Source organism: Ranitomeya variabilis, chromosome 2 (assembly GCF_051348905.1).
Source record: "Ranitomeya variabilis isolate aRanVar5 chromosome 2, aRanVar5.hap1, whole genome shotgun sequence".
NCBI lineage: Eukaryota > Metazoa > Chordata > Amphibia > Anura > Dendrobatidae > Ranitomeya > Ranitomeya variabilis.
Window position 1 is genome coordinate 245317832 of NC_135233.1, and position 24401 is coordinate 245342232.

At 45.3% G+C, this 24401-nt stretch overlaps 1 protein-coding gene and 2 non-coding genes across 24 annotated transcripts in view; 1 reads left to right on the plus strand and 2 right to left on the minus strand.

The window, feature by feature from the left end:
* Positions 1–24401, plus strand: part of DNM1 (dynamin 1) — a 214887-nt gene that overhangs the window by 100610 nt on the left and 89876 nt on the right. The window lies entirely within an intron of this gene.
* TRNAR-UCU (transfer RNA arginine (anticodon UCU)) lies at positions 5861–5946 on the minus strand. The gene is given in 2 exon segments: positions 5861–5896; positions 5910–5946. It is a non-coding gene; the product is annotated as a tRNA-Arg (tRNA).
* TRNAR-UCU (transfer RNA arginine (anticodon UCU)) lies at positions 13763–13848 on the minus strand. Its single transcript is given in 2 exon segments — positions 13763–13798; positions 13812–13848. It is a non-coding gene; the product is annotated as a tRNA-Arg (tRNA).

Genomic DNA, 24401 nt, shown 5'->3' on the forward strand with positions numbered 1-24401 from the left:
GTGGCACCACAATGCCCAGCACCAAACACAGACCAACATAGCAATCGTAGGGATGAAGACTCCATTTGCCCTGTGAAACAGCAGGCACCATCATGTGATCAGTGTGTGCTTAGTCACGGTGATTGCATGAATAGCATGACGTGTATATCCTGCAAATGTCAGGAAGGGGTTAAAGGCATTTTCTGATATTAGAACAGTTCTTCCTAATATCTCACCTTGGTTAAATAAGCATTTTCCTAAGTTACATTTATTAATAAAAGTGCCCCCTTCGGTCTATATCGCTCCCCGTTGTGTAACATTCAGCTCTCAGATGTCAAGGCCTAGTCACCCATCTATCCTGGATTTCCCAGCGCACTGTGGGCTAAAGTGGGTGGGGGTCTGTAAACCCCACCCAAAAGTGGGACTTTTTGGGCAGAACGGGGATGCTACCCAGAGAGGCAGTGCTTTCCCGGAGGCTGATTTGACCAAGTAATTGGAAGAAATAACCTCAAATCAACAGAAGGTGACTTTTTTTTAAATTAAATCTAAATTAGGAAAATGCCTTTTTAAATTTAGTATCAAACAACCCCTTTTGTAATAGGAAAATACTTTGTTTTCTCAGATATTCGCTCAGTAGTAGTGCCACACACAAAACACAACTCTGGTGGGACTCGAACCCACAACCTTTGAATGTCTACAGTCCAATGCGCTATCCATTGCGCCACAGAGGCAGCTGTATTAACCTCTTCCTGTCATCGGATGCACTATTCCGTCCATGTGGGGTGGGCCCTACTTCCCAAGGACGGAATAGTACGTCCAGCGCGATCAGCCGCGCTCACGGGGGGAGCGCGGCCGATCGCGGCCGGGTGTCAGCTGACTATTGCAGCTGACATCCGGCACTATGTGTCACGGACCGCCCCCGGCACATAACCTCCGGCATGAAACATGATTGCAGTGTGCCGGTGGTATAGGGAAGCATCGCGCAGGGAGGGGGCTCCCTGCGGGCTTCCCTGAGACGATCGGTACAAGGCGATGTGCTCACCTTGTACCGAGCGTCTCCTCCCTGCAGTCCCCGGATCCAAAATGGCGGCAGGGCTGCATCCGGGTCCTGCAGGGAGGTGGCTTCACAGCGCCTGCTCAGAGCAGGCGCCGGGAAGCCTCCCTGCTGTGCTGTGTGATCACCGATCTGACACAGTGCACAGCAATGTGTCAGATCGGCGATCTGTCACTTTACTGTTATGTCCCCCCCTGGGGCAAAGTAAAAATGTAAAAAAAAAAAAAATTACATGTGTAAAAAAAAAAAAAAAAAAAAAAAAATCCTAAATAAATAATAATAAAAAATTTATATTGTTCCAATAAATACATTCCTTTAGCTAAATAAAAATAAAAAAACCCAATAAAAGTACACATATTTAGTATCCCTGTGTCCGTAACGACCCGACAAAAACAACGCTTTATTATCATACCGCCGAACAAAAAGTGGAATAACATGCGATCAAAAAGACGAATATAAATAACCATGGTACCGCTGAAAACGTCATCTTGTCCCGCAAAAAACGAGCTGCCATTCAGCATCATCAGCGAAAAAATAAAAAAGTTATAGTCCTCAGAATAAAGCGATGCAAAAATAATTATTTTTTCTATAAAATAGTTTTTATCGTATAAAAGCGCCAAAACATAAAAAAAAATGATATAAATGAGGTATCGCTGTAATTGTACTGACCCGAAGAATAAAAATGCTTTATCCATTTTACCAAACGCGGAACAGTATAAGCGCCCCCCCCAAAAAAAGAAATTCATGAATAGCTGGCTTTTGGTCATTCTGCCTCACAAAAATCGGAATAAAAAGCGATCAAAAAAGTCACGTGCCCGAAAATGTTACCAATAAAAACGTCAACTCGTCCCGCAAAAAACAATACCTCACATGACTCTGTGGACCAAAATATGGAAAAATTATAGCACTCAAAATGTGGTAACGCAAAAAAACATTTTTTGCAATAAAAAGCGTCTTTTAGTGTGTGACGGCTGCCAATCATAAAAATCCGCTAGAAAACCCGTTATAAATAGTAAATCAACCCCCCCCTTCATCACCCCCTTAGTTACGTAAAATTAAAAAATTAAAAAAATGTATTTATTTCCATTTTCCCATTAGGGTTAGGGCTAGGGTTAGGGCTATGGTTAGGGCTAGGGTTAGGTTTAGGGTTAGAGCTAGGGTTAGGGTTAGGGCTTTGGTTAGGGTTAGGGCTATGGTTAGGGTTAGGGTTAGGGCTAGGGTTAGGGCTAGGGTAAGGGTTGGGGCTAGGGTTAGGGCTAGAGTTAGGGTTAAGGTTGGGGCTAAAGTTAGGGTTGGGGCTAAAGTTAGGGTTTGGATTACATTTACAGTTGGGAATAGGGTTGGGATTAGGGTTAGTGGTGTGTCAGGGTTAGGGGTGTGGTTAGGGTTACAGTTGAGATTAGGGTTAGGGGTGTGTTTGGATCAGGGTTTCAGTTATAATTGGGGGGTTTCCACTGTTTAGGCATATCAGGGGCTCTCCAAATGCGACATTGCGTCCAATCTCAATTCCAGCCAATTCTGCGTTGAAAAAGTAAAACAGTGCTCCTTCCCTTCCGAGCTCTCCCGTGCGCACAAACGGGTTTACCCCAACATATGGGGTATCAGCGTACTCAGGACACATTGGACAACAACTTTTGGGGTCCAATTTCTCCTGTTACTCTTGGAAAAATACAAAACTGGGGGCTAAAAAATAATTTTTGTGGAAAAAAAAGGATTTTTTATTTTCACGGCTCTGCGTTATAAACTGTAGTAAAACACTTGGGGGTTCAAAGTTCTCACAACACATCTAGATAAGTTCCTTGGGGGGTCTAGTTTCCAATATGTGGTCACTTGTGGGGGGTTTCTACAGTTTAGGTTCATTAGGGGCTCTGCAAATGCAACGTGATGCCTGCAGACCATTCCATCTAAGTCTGCATTCCAAATGGCGCTCCTTCCCTTCCGAGCTCTCCCATGCACCCAAACAGTGGTTCCCCCCCACATGTGGGGTATCAGCGTACTCAGGACAAATTGTACAACAACTTTAGGGGTCCAATTTCTCCTGTTACCCTTGGAAAAATACAAAACTGGGGGGTAAAAAATAATTTTTGTGCGGGAAAAAAAAGAATTTTTATTTTCACGGCTCTGCATTATAAACTGTAGTGAAACACTTGGGGGTTCAAAGCTCTCACAACACATCTAGATGAGTTCCTTAGGGGGTCTACTTTCCAAAATAGTGTCACTTGTAGGGGGTTTCAATGTTTAGGCACATCAGTGGCTCTCCAAACGCAAGATGGCGTCCCATCTCAATTCCAGTCAATTTTGCATTGAAAAGTCAAATGGCGCTCCTTCCCTTCCGAGCTCTGCCATGCGCCCAAACAGTGGTTTACCCCCACATATGAGGTATCAGCGTACTCAAGACAAATTGGACAACAACTTTTGGGGTCCAATTTCTTCTCTTACCCTTGGAAAAATAAAAAATTGGGGGCGAAAAAATCATTTTTGTGAAAAAATATGATTTTTTATTTTTACGGCTCTGCATTATAAACTTCTGTGAATCACTTAATGGGTCAAAGTGCTCACCACACATCTAGATAAGTTCCTTAGGGGGTCTACTTTCCAAAATGGTGTCACTTGTGGGGGGGGGTTTCAATGTTTAGTCACATCAGGGGCTCTCCAAACGCAACATGGCTTCCCATCTGAATTTCAGTCAATTGTGCATTGAAAAGTCAAATGGCTCTCCTTTGCTTCCGAGCTCTGCCATGCGCCCAAACAGTGGTTTACCCCCACATATGGGGTATCGGCGTACTCAGGACAAATTGTACAACAACTTTTGGGGTCCATTTTCTCCTGTTACCCTTTGTAAAATAGAACAAATTGGAGCTGAAGTAAATTTTTTGTGTAAAAAAGTTAAATGTTCATTTTTATTTAAATATTCCAAAAATTCCTGTGAAACACCTGAAGGGTTAATAAACTTCTTGAATGTGATTTTGAGCACCTTGAGGGGTGCAATTTTTAGAATGGTGTCACACTTGGGTATTTTCCATCATATAGACCCCTCAAAATGACTTCAAATGAGATGTGGTCCCTAAAAAAAATGGTGTTGTAAAAATGAAAAATTGCTGGTCAACTTTTAACCCTTATAACTCCCTAACAAAAACAAATTTTGGTTCCAAAACTGTGCTGATGTAAAGTAGATATGTGGGAAATGTTACTTATTAAGTATTTTGTGTGACATATCTCTGTGATTTAATTGTATAAAAATTCAAAGTTGGAAAATTGCTAAATTTTCAAAATTTTTGCCAAATTTCCATTTTTTTCACAAATAAACGCAGGTAATATCAAAGAAATGTTACCACTATAATGAAGTACAATATGTCACAAGAAAACAATGTCAGAATTACCGGGATCCATTGAAGCGTTCCAGACTTATAACCTCATAAAGGGACAGTGGTCAGAATTGTAAAAATTGGCCCGGTCATTAAAGTGCAAACAACCCTTGGGGGTAAAGGGGTTAAGGTACCGTTACACTTAACGACTTACCAACGATCACGACCAGCGATACGACCTGGCCGTGATCGTTGGTAAGTCGTTGTGTGGTCGCTGGGGAGCTGTCACACAGACAGCTCTCTCCAGCGACCAACGATCAGGTGATCGACTTCGGCATCGTTGAAACTGTCTTCAATGATGCCGAAGTCCCCGGGTAACCAAGGTAAACATCGGGTTACTAAGTGCAGGGCCGCGCTTAGTAACCCGATATTTACCCTGGTTACCATTGTAAAAGTTGAAAAAAAAAACAAACCACTACATACTCACATTCCGATGTCTGTCACGTCCCCCGCCGTCAGCTTCCCGCACTGACTGTGTCAGCGCCGGCCGTAAAGCAGAGCACAGCGGTGACGTCACCGCTGTGCTCTGCTTTACGGCCGGCGCTCACAGTCAGTGCGGGAAGCTGACGGCGGGGGACGTGACAGACATCGGAATGTGAGCATGTAGTGTTTTTTTTTTTTTTTACTTTTACAATGGTAACCAGGGTAAATATCCGGTTACTAAGCACGGCCCTGCGCTTAGTAACCCGATATTTACCCTGGTTACAAGTGAACACATCGCTGGATCGGTGTCACACATGCCGATCCAGCGATGACAGCGGGTGATCAGCGACCAAATAAAGGTCCTCATCATTCCCTACGACCAACGATCTCCCAGCAGGGGCCTGATCGTTGGTCGCTGTCACACTATAACGAGATCGTTAGCGGGATCGTTGCTACGTCACAAAAAGCGTGACGTTGCAACGATATCGTTAACGAAATCGTTATGTGTGAAGGTACCTTTAATCTCTCAAAGAGACAGTACATGCAATGTGAAAACCACCAATTTTAGCCATTTTAGAATTAGGAAATTTGTTGCACACATGTTGTGTCACATATTTTCACTTTGACAACAGAAATTTATTTTCTACTATTGAATATACTCTTTAGTTTGGTTCCAAGATATAAGTAAAAACTCCTCGAAATTAGTTTTTTTAATTTTTTGTATATCCTCCAACTTCCAGATTCGTGCAAGCAGGAGATAACAAAATGTGAAAAGAAAGTTCATTCTCTGTCTTCCGTAGTACATGCCTGCACAAGGCAATCTTCCCTTACGCAGGCGTGTACTATGGAGGACAGAGAATGAACTTCAATCCAGTGTTGCAGCCAGCATACAGCCAGCGGGTAAGGAAAGGGTGAATCAAACACCCGCCCCTATGGCTGAAAATTGTTCCCTCCAAATTCAGGTGACAGAGTCCCTTTAAGTGGATTTGCACTTTTTTATATTCGCGATAGGAAAATACTTTGTGCCACACGCAAAACATGACTCTGTTGGGACTCGAACCCACAACCTTTGAATGTCTACACTACACTAGAAGTCCAATGCACTATCCATTGCGCCACAGAGCCAGCTGTATTAATCTCTTAAAGAGACAGTACATGCAATTTGAAAACTACCAATTTTAGACATTTTGTATCACATATTGTCACTTTGACAACAAAAATATATTTTCTACCATTCGATATACTCTTTAGTTTGGTTCCAAGATGTAACTAAAAGCTCCTCGAAATCAGTTCGATTTTTTTTATTTTATATCACCCAACTCCCAGATTGCTTAAATCATGAAATTGCATTTTCCAAAAGGTGTTGGATTTTTTTGTTTGTTTCATCAATTCCAAAAAGCGACTCTGGTGGGACTCAAGCCCACAACCTTTGAACGTCCACCATCTCTCTAGAAGTCCAATGCTTGAGAAAGGCTCATTTGGAGCTGAAACGTTGCACATACATGTGGGTCTGATTAAATCCTGCACATTTATTAAGAAAAATGGAGTGCTGCCTTCTTTTTTTAACTTTATGGACTTTGGATAACCAGTGGACGGGTTAGGCCGGAGACACACTGGTGCGAGAGACGGCCGAGTCTCGCTGGTTAAAAGCAAGCTGTGGCACCTGCATTCCGGAGCTGAGCGTGCAGCTCCATGTATTGCTATGGAGCCGCACGCTCCGCTCCGGAGTGCAGGTGCCACAGCTTGCTTTTAACCAGCGAGACTCGGCCGTCTCTCGCACCAGTGTGTCTCCGGCCTTACCTGGAGGCTTTTCACCCAGCGATAAGTAGAAGTGTTGTGCCACAGAGCCGGATGTCTGAGCTTTCCAGAACATTAATGTGAAAATGCAAATGGTGAAACCACATGAAAAAGAAATCCATGTCAGGAATCCATGCTTATTTTTTTTTTCTTACAAAATGTTCAGATCTGATGCGCTTTGTGAACAGGTTTCTATAGTTGATTTTTTACACACTTATTTTTCTTACAGCCTTTTGACTTGTCAGTGTCATATATGGAGATGATTAATGTATCATATCTTTTTTTTTATCCTTTTCCCTTTGGCAAGGTTTTAAAAAACTTTTTTTTTTTTTTTAAACCCCATTCTATGGATTGTGGATGTCCCATTAAAATCAATAGGAAGAGTATTCCGAGAGTACTTAAAGTCCATTGCACCACAGAGACGGCTGCCTGAGCCTGCTGAAAATGCTAGAACTCTGAAGTACTGTTCCCCCACAGCCAGTAGCGTAGCTACTGGGGGGGCAGAGGGGGCCATCGCCCCGGGCCCTGTCACATGAAGGGGCCCACCAGGAGCCAGGGCCACTTCTGTGCCGAGGCAGAACACAGCATAGGAGCGGAGCAGTATAATGTCTGCTCCCGTCTGACAAGCTGCAGGCTATTACCACAGTGGCCGGCTGCAGTCTCCCCCCTGCAGTGAATGGTTTCGCCCGTCTGACCTGATCATGAAGCTTTTCCTGGCTGCAGTTTTCTTCACTCTGTGCACGCTGGGATTGGCTCAGGCACGCTGGGTCCTAGTGCCCACACCGTGCATTACGCATTACACTTAAAGGGAACCTGTCACCCCGTTTTTTGAAGATGAGCTAAAAATACCGTTAAATAGGGGCAGAGCTGGGCGTTACATTAGTGTCTTTGTGTGCCTTTATAACCTACCTAAGCTGCCGAAATACCTTTGTAAAGTCGCCGTTTTCTGCTGTCACTCACGCTGGTCTGGTCCTATGGGCGTGGTCACAGCGCTGTTTCTCCCCCAGAAACCTGCTCATCATTACGTTGGTGGCGTAGTGGTGTGCGCATGTCCAAAGCGAAGATCCACTGCCCAGGAGATTCAAAACAGCACGGTCTTCGCTATTCGCCGTTTACCGGTGGGCGCGGCCATCTTTCCTGTGGCCGCGCGTGCGCAGATGGAGCGCTCTGCTGCCCGGGGCTTCGGGAAAATGGCCGCGGGATTCCGCGCGTGCGCAGATGGAGATCGCGGCGGCCATTTTCCTGAAGCCCCGGGCAGCAGAGCGCTCCATCTGCGCACGCGCGGCCACAGGAAAGATGGCCGCGCCCACCGGTAAACGGCGAATAGCGAAGACCGCGCTGTTTTGAATCTCCTGGGCAGTGGATCTTCGCTTTGGACATGCTCACACCACTACGCCACCAACGTAATGATGAGCAGGATTCTGGGGGAGAAACAGCGCTGTCACCACACCCATATGACCAGACCAGCGTGAGTGACAGCAGAAAACGGCGACTTTACAAAGGTATTTCGGCAGCTTAGGTAGGTTATAAAGGCACACAAAGACACTAATGTAACGCCCAGCTCAGCCCCTATTTAACGGTATTTTTAGCTCATCTTCAAAAAACGGGGTGACAGGTGCCCTTTAAACTTCCTGGTCCTGCCTGCAGTGCAAACGTTATCAGTAAGTGCTGGGGATGGAACTTATTTAGGTTTATTAAATTCAGGTGTGTCACTGTGAGACTGTTGGGGTATTGTGGGGGCTGAAAGTGAGTGAGGGGGGACAGGGTACTGGGGGGTGAATGTGAGATGATGGGGTATTGTGGGGGAGGGGAGACAGGGCACTGGGGGGTGAATGTAAGACCATTTGGGTGTTGTGAGGGGAGAAGGTGGGTGAGGTGGGACAGGGCACTGAGTGGGTGTATGTGAGATGATGGGAGTATTGGATACTGAAGTGGGGGAGGGGAGACAGGGCACTGGGGGGTAAATGTGAGACCATGGGGGTGTTGTGGTGGGTGAGGTGGGACAGGGCACTGAGGGGTGGATGTGAGACGATGGGGGTATTGGGGCTGAAGTGGGGGAGGGGGACAGGTCACTGGGGGCTGAATATTATAATGTTTAGTTCTGATATTATATGTACTCCATCACATAATATTTGCTGTCTGGGGAGGCTGGAGATGAGGGGTCGGGGGCTTTTGATACGTACCACCTGGGTCTTTTATGACTATTAGTATAAGGAGCCGGCATACAGTAACCAAGAGCTGCATCACATTTACAGCACCACTCCAGCATTATTTTAATTTCATTGCTGGAGCGGTGCTGACAATCCCCATCCCCTGCCCCCTGTCTGATACTCACCTTCAGGTGTTTTCATCTGTTTTTGCCTCGCCTCAGCTCCGTCTCCTGCAGTTTGTGGCCTGTCCGAGGCTCCAGTGTTTCTTATAACTGTGTATAAGGGAGCTGCGGGCCCATCATACTGTGTATAAGGGAGCTGCGGGCCCATCATACTGTGTATAAGGGAGCTGTGGGCCCATCATACTGTGTATAAGGGAGCTGCAGGCCCATCATACTGTGTATACGGGAGCTGCGGGCCCATCATACTGTGTATAAGGGAGCTGTGAGTCCATCATACTGTGTATAAGGGAGCTGCGGGCCCATCATACTGTGTATACGGGAGCTGCGGGCCCATCATACTGTGTATACGGGAGCTGCGGGTCCATCATACTGTGTATAAGGGAGCTGCGGGTCCATCATAATGTGTATAAGGGAGCTGCGGGCCCATCATACTATGTATAAGGGAGCTGCGGGTCCATCATACTGTGTATAAGGGAGCTGTGGACCCATCATACTGTGTATAAGGGAGCTGCGGGCCCATCATACTGTGTATAAGGGAGCTGCGGGTCCATCATACTGTGTATAAGGGAGCTGCGGGCCCATCATACTGTGTATACGGGAGCTGCGGGCCCATCATACTGTGTATAAGGGAGCTGCGGGTCCATCATACTGTGTATAAGGGAGCTGCGGGTCCACCATACTGTGTATAAGGGAGCTGCGGGCCCATCATACTGTGTATACGGGAGCTGCGGGCCCATCATACTGTGTATAAGGGAGCTGTGGGTCCATCATACTGTGTATAAGGGAGCTGTGAGTCCATCATACTGTGTATAAGGGAGCTGCGGGCCCATCATACTGTGTATAAGGGAGCTACGGGCCCATCATACTGTGTATACGGGAGCTGCGGGCCCATCATACTGTGTATAAGGGAGCTGCGGGTCCATCATACTGTGTATAAGGGAGCTGCGGGCCCATCATACTGTGTATACGGGAGCTGCGGGTCCATCATACTGTGTATAAGGGAGCTGCGGGCCCATCATACTGTGTATAAGGGAGCTGCGGGTCCATCATACTGTATATAAGGGAGCTGCGGGTCCATCATACTGTGTATAAGGGAGCTGCGGGCCCATCATACTGTGTATACGGGAGCTGCGGGTCCATCATACTGTGTATAAGGGAGCTGCGGGCCCATCATACTGTGTATACGGGAGCTGCGGGCCCATCATACTGTGTGTATAAGGGAGCTGCGGTCCCATCATACTGTGTATAAGGGAGCTGCGGGTCCATCATACTGTATATAAGGGAGCTGCGGGTCCATCATACTGTGTATAAGGAAGCTGTGGGCCCATCATACTGTGTATAAGAGAGCTGCGGGCCAATCATACTGTGTATAAGGAAGCTGTGGGCCCATCATACTGTGTATACGGGAGCTGTGGGCCATCATACTGTGTATAAGAGAGCTGCGGGTCCATCATACTGTGTATAAGGGAGCTGCGGGCCCATCATACTGTGTATAAGGAAGTTGTGAGTCCATCATACTGTGTATAAGGGAGCTGCGGGCCCATCAGACAGTGTATAAGGGAGCTGCGGGCCCATCATACTGTGTATAAGGGAGCTGTGTGCCCATCATACTGTGTACATATAAGGGAGCTGCGTGCCCATCATACTGTGTATAAGGGAGCTGTGGGCCATCATACTGTGTATAAGAGAGCTGCGGGCCCATCATACTGTGTATAAGGGAGCTGCGGGCCCATCATACTGTGATAAGGGAGCTGCGGGCCCATCATACTGTGATAAGGGAGCTGCGGGTCCATCATACTGTGTATAAGGGAGCTGCGGGCCCATCATACTGTGTATAAGGGAGCTGTGGGCCCATCATACTGTGTATAAGGGAGCTGCGGGCCCATCATACTGTGATAAGGGAGCTGCGGGTCCATCATACTGTGTATAAGGGAGCTGCGGGTCCATCATACTGTGTATAAGGGAGCTGCGGGTCCATCATACTGTGTATAAGGGAGCTGCGGGCCCATCATACTGTGATAAGGGAGCTGCGGGCCCATCATACTGTGTATAAGGAAGCTGTGGGCCCATCATACTGTGTACATATAAGGGAGCTGCGGGCCCATCATACTGTGTATAAGGCAGCTGCGGGTCCATCATACTGTGTATAAGGAAGTTGTGAGTCCATCATACTGTGTATAAGGGAGCTGCGGGCCCATCAGACAGTGTATAAGGGAGCTGCGGGCCCATCATACTGTGTATAAGGGAGCTGTGGGCCCATCATACTGTGTACATATAAGGGAGCTGCGGGCCCATCATACTGTGTATAAGGGAGCTGTGGGCCATCATACTGTGTATAAGAGAGCTGCGGGACCATCATACTGTGTATAAGGGAGCTGCGGGCCCATCATACTGTGATAAGGGAGCTGCGGGTCCATCATACTGTGATAAGGGAGCTGCGGGTCCATCATACTGTGTATAAGGGAGCTGCGGGCCCATCATACTGTGTATAAGGGAGCTGTGGGCCCATCATACTGTGTATAAGGGAGCTGCGGGCCCATCATACTGTGATAAGGGAGCTACGGGTCCATCATACTGTGTATAAGGGAGCTGCGGGCCCATCATACTGTGTATAAGGGAGCTGTGGGCCCATCATACTGTGTATAAGGGAGCTGCGGGCCCATCATACTGTGTATAAGGGAGCTGCGGGTCCATCATACTGTATATAAAGGAGCTGCGGGTCCATCATACTGTGTATAAGGGAGCTGTGGGTCCATCATACTGTGTATGCAGGAGCTGTGGGCCATCATACTGTGTATAAGAGAGCTGCGGGCCAATCATACTGTGTATAAGGAAGCTGTGGGCCCATCATACTGTGTATACGGGAGCTGTGGGCCATCATACTGTGTATAAGAGAGCTGCGGGTCCATCATACTGTGTATAAGGGAGCTGCGGACCCATCATACTGTGTATAAGGAAGTTGTGAGTCCATCATACTGTGTATAAGGGAGCTGCGGGCCCATCAGACAGTGTATAAGGGAGCTGCGGGCCCATCATACTGTGTATAAGGGAGCTGTGGGCCCATCATACTGTGTACATATAAGGGAGCTGCGGGCCCATCATACTGTGTATAAGGGAGCTGTGGGCCATCATACTGTGTATAAGAGAGCTGCGGGCCCATCATACTGTGTATAAGGGAGCTGCGGGCCCATCATACTGTGATAAGGGAGCTGCGGGCCCATCATACTGTGATAAGGGAGCTGCGGGTCCATCATACTGTGTATAAGGGAGCTGCGGGCCCATCATACTGTGTATAAGGGAGCTGTGGGCCCATCATACTGTGTATAAGGGAGCTGCGGGCCCATCATACTGTGATAAGGGAGCTACGGGTCCATCATACTGTGTATAAGGGAGCTGCGGGTCCATCATACTGTGATAAGGGAGCTGCGGGCCCATCATACTGTGTATAAGGGAGCTGCGGGTCCATCATACTGTGCATAAGGGAGCTGTGGGCCCATCATACTGTGATAAGGGAGCTGCGGGCCCATCATACTGTGTATAAGGGAGCTGCGGGTCCATCATACTGTGCATAAGGGAGCTGCAGGCCCATCATACTGTGTATAAGGGAGCTGTGGGCCCATCATACTGTGCATAAGGAAGCTGTGGGCCCATCATACTGTGCATAAGGGAGCTGTGGGCCCATCATACTGTGTATAAGGGAGCTGCGAGCCCATCATACTGTGTATAAGGGAGCTGCGGGCCCATCATACTGTGATAAGGGAGCTGCGGGCCCATCATACTGTGTATAAGGGAGCTTCGGGCCCATCATACTGTGTATAGGGAACTGTGAAGGCATGTTGTGCATATGGGAGCTGTTGGCCCATTACACTGTATATAGGGGAGCTCTGGGGGGCATTATAGTTTCTATAGTGGAGTTCTGTCAGCATTATACTGTGTATAGGGGAGCATTGGGCTCATACTATCTATAGGGGAGCAGTGGGAACATCATACGGTGTATAGGGGAGTTATAGAATCATCATACTGTGTATAGGGGAGCTGTGGGGGCCTTAGACTGTGTATAAGGAAGCTTTAAGCTCACCATACTGTGTATAATGGAGCAGTACATGGGGGAACTTAGGGGACATTATTAAATGTTAAGTGGGCACTTAAGCATTACTGTATTGTTATAGGGACACTCAGAGTATTGTGACCATCAAAGTTGCATATGGTCACAATATGGCGGTAAAGTCAATGTTCGTTTTTGTATATAGATTTTTTTTCAATAACAGTAGGGTCATATTCTGAGGTTCCCCTATATTCACAACTAGAGTGCGCAACCGTAGCTGTAATCAGGGTTAGCTGGTTAGGGGCCCACTCAGATGTTTCGCCCCCCCTAAGTTGAAACCCTAGCTACACCTCTGCCCACAGCGTTCTGTTTGCTGGGTTTTTTTTCTGTAAAAAGAAGCTGCATTTTACAGTACCAGCAAAAGATAAGACATTTCTGCACACACTTTTATTTTTATCCCGATCGAATTTGAAAACTCCACAACTTTTTCTGGGGGGGGTCTTAGCTCTATAAACAATTCCTGCTCCTTGGTTGTGACGTTCGGTATAGGGTGCTCCTGCCACTATGTGCTGGACTGTCTGTTTCCGAGGTCTCTTTGCACCTTGTCTGCACTGTGAGTCTGGTCTGGTCGAAACCTGAAAGCAACCAAACATCCCAAGAAGTCTCTAACACATATAAAAAGTGTTACATGGCACTTATGTATCATTAAACATAACTAAATATAACAGCATATATTTATTAAACTAATTAAGGTTTCAATAAAACTCCGACTCTGGTGGGACTCGAACCCACAACCTTTGAATGTCTACATTCGCCTAGAAGTCCAATGCGCTATCCATTGCGCCACAGAGCCAGCTGTCCATGTCACTTAAAGAGACAGTACATGCAACGTAACAACTGCCAATGTCTCAAGTACGCAGTTTGGAATTTGGAAATTAGTCGCCCACATTTTTGTGTCACATTTTGTCACTTTGACAGCAGAAATGTATTTGTTACGGTACCACTCAATATACTCTTCAGCTTGGTTCTAAGTAAAAACCCCTCGAAATGAGTTTGTTTTTTATTTCTATCCTCCTACTTCTAGAAAGTATAAATCATCAACCGGGATGAAATGATATTTGTTAAAGGGTTTTGGAATTTTTTGTTTCTAAAACAGTTATGCCTAATATCTTAATATTTGTCACACAGACTTTGTGTCACATATTGTCACTTTGACAACAGGATTATTTTTTTTCTTTACCGTTCAATATAATCTTCAGTTTGGTCACATGATATAAGTAAAACCAAACAAAGCAAAGTGTATGCATAAAAATTAGGATCACCACATCAATTGCAAGGTACAAAAGTATATATAGTCTTTATTTGAGAACAACACGAAAAAGACATTTAAAAACACTTAAAAACCCACAACATAAGATAGGGGTAATGGGTCCACATTAATTACAGGTAAATACCAACAGGAAACACCACACAGCCGATTTACAATAAGATACACATCACCATAAGTAGATCACAAGTACCAGTCTTAAGGTCTTAAGCAACGCTGCAGCGATATAGACAACGATGCCGATCGCTGCAGCGTCGCTGTTTCGTCGTTGTGTGGTCGCTGGAGAGCTGTCACACAGACAGCTCTCCAGCGACCAACTATGCGAAGTCCCCTGGTAACCAGGGTAAACATCGGGTTACTAAGTGCAGGGCTGCGCTTAGTAACCCGATGTTTACCCTGGTTACCAGCGTAAACGTAAAAAAAACCAAACACTACATACTTACATTCCGGTGTCTGTCCCCCGGCGCTGTGCTTCTCTGCACTGTGTAAGCGCCGGCCCTAAAGCAGAGCGGTGACGTCACCGCTGTGCTCTGCTTTCCGGCCGTCCGGCGCTTACACAGTGCAGGGAAGCAGAACGCCAGGGGACAGACACCGGAGTGTAAGTATGTAGTGTTTGTTTTTTACGTTTATGCTGGTAACCAGGGTAAACATCGGGTTACTAAGTGCGGCCCTGCGCTTAGTAACCCGATGTTTACCCTGGTTACCAGTGAAGAAATCGCTGGATCGGTGTCACACACGCCGATTCAGCGATGTCTACGGGAGATCCAGCGACGAAATAAAGTTCTGGACTTTCAGCAACGACCAGCGATATCACAGCAGGATCCTGATCGCTGCTGCGTGTCAAACTCAACGATATCGCTAGCCAGGACGCTGCAACGTCACGGATCGCTAGCGATATTGTTCAGTGTGAAGGTACCTTTACTCTAATATATACATGCTGTACTACAAAATATATAAAAATATATCAATAACCATAACAGTCTAATTAATAAAAAAATCTCCTGTACAGATGCCAAAAACAAGTATATCAAGCAGAGGAGGAAACTCAATCTGGATAGGTATAATAAGGGTGTGCAAGTGGTTCACAGTGAATTGGACTAAGTAGAGATAGTTATAATGATAATAGCCAGTCATAAATAGATATAGTATCCATAGAAAATCTATACTTGGTTGGTACAGACACAATAATGTCTAGATAGATAAAAAAAAAAGGCATATGTCACTTTTCTTGACTTTTTTCTGTTCTTTAAAGAGTCCATGCTCCCACTTTCCCGTCAAGCCATAAGATAAATAGGTGACACTTATTCGCCCGTAACGGCAATCTGTAATAAATGAGGGGGAGAAAGACAAATATCAACAAAAAAAATCATGTCATACAAAGCTGTACCCATGTTAGTCCACAAAAGGCCTAGGACTAAGTCCTTAAAGTTTTCTGTAGAAACCTGTATGCAGCAATTCCTCATTTAGGCCCACTGGTGTCAGACTTTTAAGCTCATAAATCAAGCGGGATTCTTCTAACTCATCAGTTAAGGTACCTTCACACGAAACGACTTTACAACGAGAACGAGAACGATCCGTGACGTTGCAGCGTCCTGGATAGCGATATCGTTGTGTTTGACACGCAGCAGCGATCAGGATCCTGCTGTGATATCGCTGGTCGTTGAATAAAGTTCAGAACTTTATTTGGTCGTCAGACCGGCGTGTATCGTCAGGTTTGACACCAAAAGAAACGATACCAGCGATGTTTTACGCTGGTAACCAGGGTAAATATCGGGTTACTAAGCGCAGGGCCGCGCTTAGTAACCCGATGTTTACCCTGGTTACCAGCGTAAAAGTAAAAATAACAAACAGTACATGCTCACGTGCGCGTCCCCTGCCGTCCGCTTCCTGCTCTGACTGAGCGCCGGCCCTAAAGTGAAAGTAAAAGCACAGCGGTGACGTCACCGCTCTGCTGTTAGGGCCGGCGCTCACACAGTACAGGAAGCGGACGCCGGGGGACGCGCAGGTGAGCATGTACTGTTTGTTATTTTACATTTTACACTGGTAACCAGGGTAAACATCGGGTTGCTAAGCGCGGCCCTGCGCTTAGCAACCCGATGTTTACCCTGGTTACCCGGGGACCTCGGCATCGTTGGTCGCTGGAGAGCGGTCTGTGTGACAGCTCTCCAGCGACCAAACAGCGACGCTGCAGCGATCGGCATCGTTGTTGCTATCGCTGCAGCGTCGCTTCGTGTGAAGGTACCTTTAGTTTACCCCCTCTAATGTTAGGTGTCACTCCCTCTAACCCCATAACACGGAGGGTCCTGGAGCTGCCATTATGGTACTCCAAAAAGTGGGTTGCCACAGAGGTGGTTTGTTTCCCTTTATCTCTGTCACTTCTGGCCATAGATATATTAGAAATGTGCTGTTGCACTCTACGGCGCAACTCTTGAGTAGTTTGGCCAATATAAATTTTGTTGCACCCACAAATGAGGGCATAAACCAGGTTTCGTGTCCGACAATTAAAATACGACCTTGATTTAACCTGAAAAGGCAGAGATGGGATAGAGATTCCCACATCAGCCAACATCAGTGGACAAACAGAGCAACTCTCACACGGAAATGAGCCAATAATCACATTACCTGAGCATGTTTTGGACGTTGGTCGTCTAAAATGGCTCCTTGATAAACAATTCTTCAGATTTCTTGCTCTCCTTGCCACTACCCTCGGTTTGCTTGGAATAAGTGACTTAAGTCTTGTGTCACTCAGTAAGATTCCCCAATTTGCCTCCATTATTTGATGAACATCACCCCACTGATTGTTAAATTTGGTTATAAGGCTCAATTGATTTTTGTCAGGTCTCTGCTGTGTTTTAAGGACCTCATCTCTTGATCTTTGTCGAGTGTTCAAACGCCCTTGAGATGATCCTTCGTGGGTATCCCCTTTCATGAAAGCGATTCGTCAACAATCTCGATTCATCCTGAAAATCTGACATGGTGCTGCAGTTTCTCCTAAGTCGTAGGAATTGTCCTTTAGGGATACTGTTACGTCGGTGGTTTGGGTGAAAACTTGAATAGTGAAATACATTGTTTGTAGCCATCCTCTTTTGGAAGAGAGTGGTGTTGATCCGGTTATCACTGATCATAATCTTCAAATCCAGAAAATCAACCGAACTGCTGGAGTAGCATGATGTTAACCGAATATTACATTGATTTGTGTTTAGTTCCTCAACAAAATCCTCCAATGCTTCTGCCGTACCTGTCCACAAAACAATGATATCATCAATGAATCGGTACCATTTTAGAACATTCTCATGAAATTACTGATTCTTTATCACCTGAGTCTCCTCCGACCACCCCATAAAGAGGTTTGCATATGGGGGCGTGCACCTAGCCCCCATAGCTGTTCCCGACACCTGTTTGTAAAAGACCCTATAAAAAATGAAATAGCTCTTTTCCAAAATCATTCTAAGGAGGTCCAGAATAAACGAGTCATGACCCCTGTTCCCTGTTGAAAATTTATCCAAAAAGTATCCCACAGCAGAAATACCTAGGTCATGCTTGATATTAGTATATAACGCCTCCACATCAAGTGTGGCGAGGATGGTGTCATCAGGTAACATCAAGGGGTCCAGCTGCTGAATCAAGAATGATGAATCCCGTATGTACGAATCCAATTTGAGGACGATGGGCTGCAAGAAGAAATCGAGATAGATACAAGATTTTTCAAAAAGCCCACCGATCCCCGAAACAATAGGTCTACCCGGGGGTTCAGTTAAAGATTTATGCACCTTCGGTAACATATAAAAAGTCGGGACCACCGGGTGCTTTACTGTTAAGAAGTCCAACTCTTTCTTATCAATGATGTTCTGGGCATAAGCATTAACCAAGAGTCTATCCAGACTAGATTTGAATATCGATGTCGGGTCCGAGGGTAGAGCAACATAGTGCTGTGTGTTGCCCAATTGTCTTTTGGCTTCTCTGCAATACATATCTTTGGGCCACAGCACTATGTTGTCCCCCTTGTCCGCCTCCTTGATCTCAAATGATTCATTAGATTTTAGTTTCAAAAGAGCCTGTCTCTCAACCCTAGACACATTATTTCGATGATATAAGTAAAAACTTCACAAAACTAGTTGACATTTTTTGTTTCACATCCTCCAGTTTGCAGATTGTTTCAGTAATCTACTTGGATAAATTTGCATTATTTAAAAGATTTTGGCTTTTTTGTTACACAGTTTGCAAGAAATTAGAAAGATGCCTTTTAGTATCATTCAACCACTCTAAAGGGATTTGCAATTTTATGCAGTTCTAGAAGTCCAACATGCTATCCATTGCACTACAGAGCCAGCTGCCTGAGCCTTCTGAAAATGCTAGAACTCTAAAGTACTATTCACACATAGCGTATTGTTTGCTTTTTTTTCTGCAGAAAAGAAGTTGCGTTTTACAGCATCAGCAAAATCTAAGAGATATCTGAAATCTCTTGCACACGCTCTCTTTTATTTTTTCTTGACCAAATTTAAGAACTGCAACATTTTTTTTTTTTTAAAGGGAACCTGTCACCACGTTTTTGGAAGATGGGATAAAAATAGCGTTAAATAGGGGCAGAGGTGGGCGTTACATTAGTGTGTGTGTTATGCGTTTATTACCCACCTAAGTTGCCGAAATAACTTTGCAAAGTCTCCGTTTTCGCCTGTCAATCAGGCTGGTCAGGTCACATGGGCGTGGTGTCTTCACCCAGATTTGGCGTAGTTTTCCGTTGGTGGCGTAGTGGTGTGCGCATGCCCAAAGTCCGGAATCCTCTTCCAGGGGATTTAAAATAGCGCGGTGTTCGTTATTGCATTGGTGATCGGTGGGCGCGGCCATCTTCCTTTGGCCGCGCGTGCGCAGAAGCGGCGCTCTGCTGGCCGCGGCTTCAGGAAAATGGCCGCGGGATGCCGCGCGTGCGCAGATGGATATCGCGGCGGCCATTTTCCTGAAGCCGCGGCCAGCAGAGCGCCGCTTCTGCGCACGCGCGGCCAAAGGAAGATGGCCGCGCCCACCGATCACCAATGCAATAACGAACACCGCGCTATTTTAAATCCCCTGGAAGAGGATTCCGGACTTTGGGCATGCGCACACCACTACGCCACCAACGGAAAACTACGCCAAATCTGGGGGAAGACAACGCCCATGCGACCTGACCAGCCTGATTGACAGGCGAAAACGGAGACTTTGCAAAGTTATTTCGGCAACTTAGGTGGGTAATAAACGCATAACACACACACTAATGTAACGCCCACCTCTGCCCCTATTTAACGCTATTTTTATCCCATCTTCCAAAAACGTGGTGACAGGTTCCCTTTAAATCTCCAGCATGTCAATTCTTCAGACGTTTTTGCAGATTTTTTTTTCATGCATAAAAAGCAATGAAAAAGTGTAAAAATGCTGCAAAAAAAACAAAAAAAACAAAACCATAATATAACTTTATTAAGTAAGCAAAAAAGCTGCAAAAAATATTTTGTTGTTGCAGCCTTTTAAATTTTCAGTGTCATATTTGGAGTGGATTCAAGAAGGAATCTGTATCAGAGAAGTAATCATTTGCAGAAAATGGTCATTGTAATTCTTAGGTAGGAGAATACTTTTTTTTTTAATTTTCTATGGTGACATAATATTAGATAACATTCTCAGTAGCCGAGCCCACAACCTGTGAATATCCCACTACACTAGAAGTCCAAATATATGTCATAAGCAGAGTAAAAACTTCAGCACTCAAAATCGCAGGAATGTGTATAGTTTATTCACAGAAAAGACAGTAAAAACAAATCGGACCTAAATTAATGCAGATATAAATCAAACAACGTTTCAGCCCATTGTGGTCTTTTTCAATATATATCTTTATATAAAAATAAATAAACAAATATTAATATAATAATGCATCATAGGGATCATATATAAGTACATCAGAAAATCATTATAGTTCTTATGCATGAAAGGTAGAAAGAGGGGTCTGATCCTAAGTCTACTGTCCTTGAAAAATACGTTATGTGATAGATGACAATGTATCTAATAGTTATATTTCCAGGGGAGGGTATGTAGGTAGGTATCCGATGTAGTATAGAGCATTTGGGAATATTGCATGAGAGGTATTCAAAAGGGTAAGTAAATAAAAAAAGGATAAATAAAAACAGGGTAAATAAATAAAAAAGGATCAGTAAATAAAAAAGGGTAAATACATAAAAAGGGTAAGTAAATACAAAAGAGTAAATAAATAACAAAAGGTAAGTAAATAAAAAATTTAATAAATAAAAAAGGGTAAATAAATAAAAAAGGTAAATAAATAAAAAAGTTAAGTAAATAAAAAATTAAATAAAAAAGGGTAAATAAAAAGGGTAAATAAAAAAGGGTAAGTAAATAAAAAAGTAAATAAATAAAAAAGGTAAATAAAAAAGGGTAAGTAAATAGAAGGGAGAAAGAAAAAAGAGAACAGAAAGCACAAGATGAGAGAAAACATAAAAGTGAAAATAAGGAGAAAACAAGAGAACATGGAAGAAATTCTAAGTTCCATAGTGAACTAGACATGGGGATTACTTACTTACCTGATAGGAGTGGGGTCACGGTACAGGTATGGGGTGTCTGGAGCGCCGTGGTTCAGTCTGATGTACAGACTGCCTGATATATACCCGGTGGGGGAAGGAATCTCATTCGCTTCCAGTGTCGGTGTCTAAATAAAAGAAGTGCGCAAGCGGCGGCCGAGTTCCGGTGGAGAAAGCCGGAGATATCGTGCGTGTGCGCAGTAAAGGCAAGAGGACATGCAATGCATTTATATGAGAACGGAGAGGCGGAAAAAAGCAGGACAATATATAAAGGGAATAAGGGAAAAGAAATGGGATAAGTAGCAAAGGGAATAATGATGGGAGAGGAAGGATATAAAAGTGAACACAATATGGTAATAGTGACGATTAGCCGGTAAGTGTAAATAAAATATAGAAAAAGGGGAAGAAAAAAGAGGGGGAATGTACAGAAAAAAGGGGGAATAATAAGAAATATAAAGGGAAAAAGGTAAAAGGAGAGAGAGAAGGAGTAAAAAGAAGCAAGAGAAAGGAGGGAATAGAAAAGGGAAAAAAGGGGGATATGAGGATTTTATACCTGTTGGTGTCTATTATGAAATCTAGGAAAACCAAGAAGAACAAAAGGGTTAATGGTATAGTAGCTTCTGCATACCACACAAACACATAACATTGTGAGAAAAATGTATATAGGCCGATGTGAGAGTATAGCAATAGAACAATGGAGGTTGGGGGTGAGATTATTCAGGAGGTCTAGAAATTGTAAAATGTGTTTAGGGAGTACCACAGCAAAAATACCTTTTTTTTTTTTTTTTTTTTATAATTATGTATCATTTCTTTTTTTTTTTCCTTTTCAAAAGAAAAAAATATCCCTCAATGTATGAGAAGAGCATAGAAAGAGTATTCAGAGCGCTTGAAGAAGTTTTTGACGTGGAGTCCACATTTAAGAAAAACATCAGCGTCAGTATACCCCAAGGCTATGTGCACAGAGTTTTTGGAAGAATTTTTCTGCCAAATGGAAACTCTTCAAATCTCAGAACTCCTCAAAAATAACTTTCCAATCAATTTTCTAAAATCTTAATATTTGTCACACAAACTTTTTGTCACATATTGTCAGTTTGACAAGAGGAATTTTTTTGACCATTCAGGCTATGTGCACACATTGCGGATTTTACCGCAGATCCACAGTGTTTTTGACGCTGCGGATTTGCAGCAGTTTCCCATGTGTTGTACAGTACCATGTAAACCTATGGAAAATCCAATCCACTGTACACATGCTGCTGAAAAAAACGCACGGAAACGCAGCGTTGTTTTTTCCGCAGCATGTCAATTCTTTGTGCTGATCTGCAGCGTTTCTGCACCAATTGACTTGCATTGAGTCGGGCACATCCGCAGCAAAACCGCAGATGTAAAAAAGATCTGCGATTTAGCTGCGGGGGAAACGCTGCAGATCGGGAGGAGGGAAGTGTGTGGGCGGAGTGTGGGCAGAGAGTGGGCAGAGACTGTGCGTGTGTGTGTGTGCAGGCAGGGTCTGTGTGTGTGAGTGTGGATCTGTGGGGCTGTCGGGTGTCTGTGCGGGCTGCCGGGGCATCTGCCGGGGCTGTCGGGGGTCTGTGCAGGCTGTCGGGGGTCTGTGCAGGGCTGTCGGGGGTCTGTGCAGGGCTGTCGGGGGTCTGTGCGGGGCTGTCAGGGGTCTGTGCGGGCTGCCAGGGAGTCTGCCGGGGCTGTCAGGGGTCTGTGCGAGGTGTCGGGGGTCTGTGTGGGCTGTCGAGGGTCTGTGCGGGCTGCCGGGGCGTCTGCCGGGGCTGTCGGGCAGGGCCGGCGTCAGCACCCGGCGCACCCGGGCAAGTGCGGGGACCCTGAGCAGGCAGGGGGCCCACTCGCCGTTGGGGACACTGGCGCGCTATAGTGCTGGCCCCCGCCAGGGCCGGTTTTAGGCAAAGTGGGGCCCTAGGCAAAGTTTAAAATGGGGCCCCAAATACTAACATATTGCACATCATACAGAAGCATTTCGGTTGTATTTACATGCGCTGATCTCAGGCCGCTAAACGAGTGTGATCGACAATACTGAAGTCGTTGGACACTTGTTTCCTGGCCTCTTTCCACCGTCTGAGAAAGAATAAAGGGGACAGAACGATCACTAATAGATCACTAACAGATCACCATACAGTATCATATTATCAGCAGCACATCTACAGTTTACACTGGCAACGTCCTGCTGAGAACAAGGATTTTTATTTTAGTCCTCCATATAGTATTATACACTTCCCATAGTCCTCCATATAGTATAATACACTCCTCATAGTCCTCCATATATTAAAATATGCTCCTCAGTCCTCCATATAGCATAATACACTCCTCACAGTGCTCCATAAAGTATAATGCACCGCCATAGTCATCCATGTAGTACAATTCACTTCCCATAGTATAATGCACCCCATAGTTCTTCATATAGTATAATGTATTCCCCATAGTCTTCGATACAGTATAATTCAGCCCACATATAGTATAATGCAGCCACCACCCCATAGAGTATAATGCAGCCACCCCACAGAGTATAATGCAGCCACCCCAGAGTATAATGTAACCTCCCCATAGAATATAATGCAGCCCCCATATAGTATAATGTAGCCCCCTCAGAGTATGATGCCATCACCCCTCATAGAATATAAATATAATACAGCCTCCCCATAGAATAGAATATACCCCCATAGTATATAGCACAGCCCACATAGCAGTATATAACACAGCCCACATAGTAGTATATAGCACAGCCACTTAGTATATAGCACAGCCCACACAGTAGTATATAGCACAGCCCACACAGTAGTATATAGAACAGCCCACACAGTAGTATAAAGCACTGCTCACACAGTAGTGACAGCCCACACAGTAGTATATAGAACAGCCCACACAGTAGTATAAATCACTGCTCACACAGTAGTATACAGCACAGCCCACAGTAGTATACAGCACTGCCCACAGTATTATACAGCACAGCCCACAGTAGTATACAGCACTGCCCACAGTAGTATACAGCACAGCCCACAGTAGCATACAGCACTGCCCACAGTAGTATACAGCACAGCGCACAGTAGTATACAGCACAACCCACAGTGGTATACAGCATTGCCCACAGTAGTATACAGCACAGCCCACAGTAGTATACAGCACAGCCCACAGTAGTATACAGCACTGCCCACAGTAGTATACAGCACAGCCCACAGTAGTATACAGCATTGCCCACAGTAGTATACAGCACAGCCGATAGTAGTATACAGCACATCCCACAGTAGTATACAGCACTGCCCACATCCCCCCTTCTCTCCCCGCGTCTCTCCTCCCGAGAATGGCCGCACAGTCTAGTTAAAAAAACAAAACAAAAAAACACAAGCTCCTTACCTCTCCCCGAGCCCGCGCAGCTCTCTGCTCCTGTGTCGGCGGCTGCCGCTGCACTGCCTGGCACACAGTGAGTACGTAATGACGCGCACCCGCTGTGTCAGAGGCAGAGCGGGGAATGATGGGAGAGGGAGCGTCAAGTGACGCTCTCTC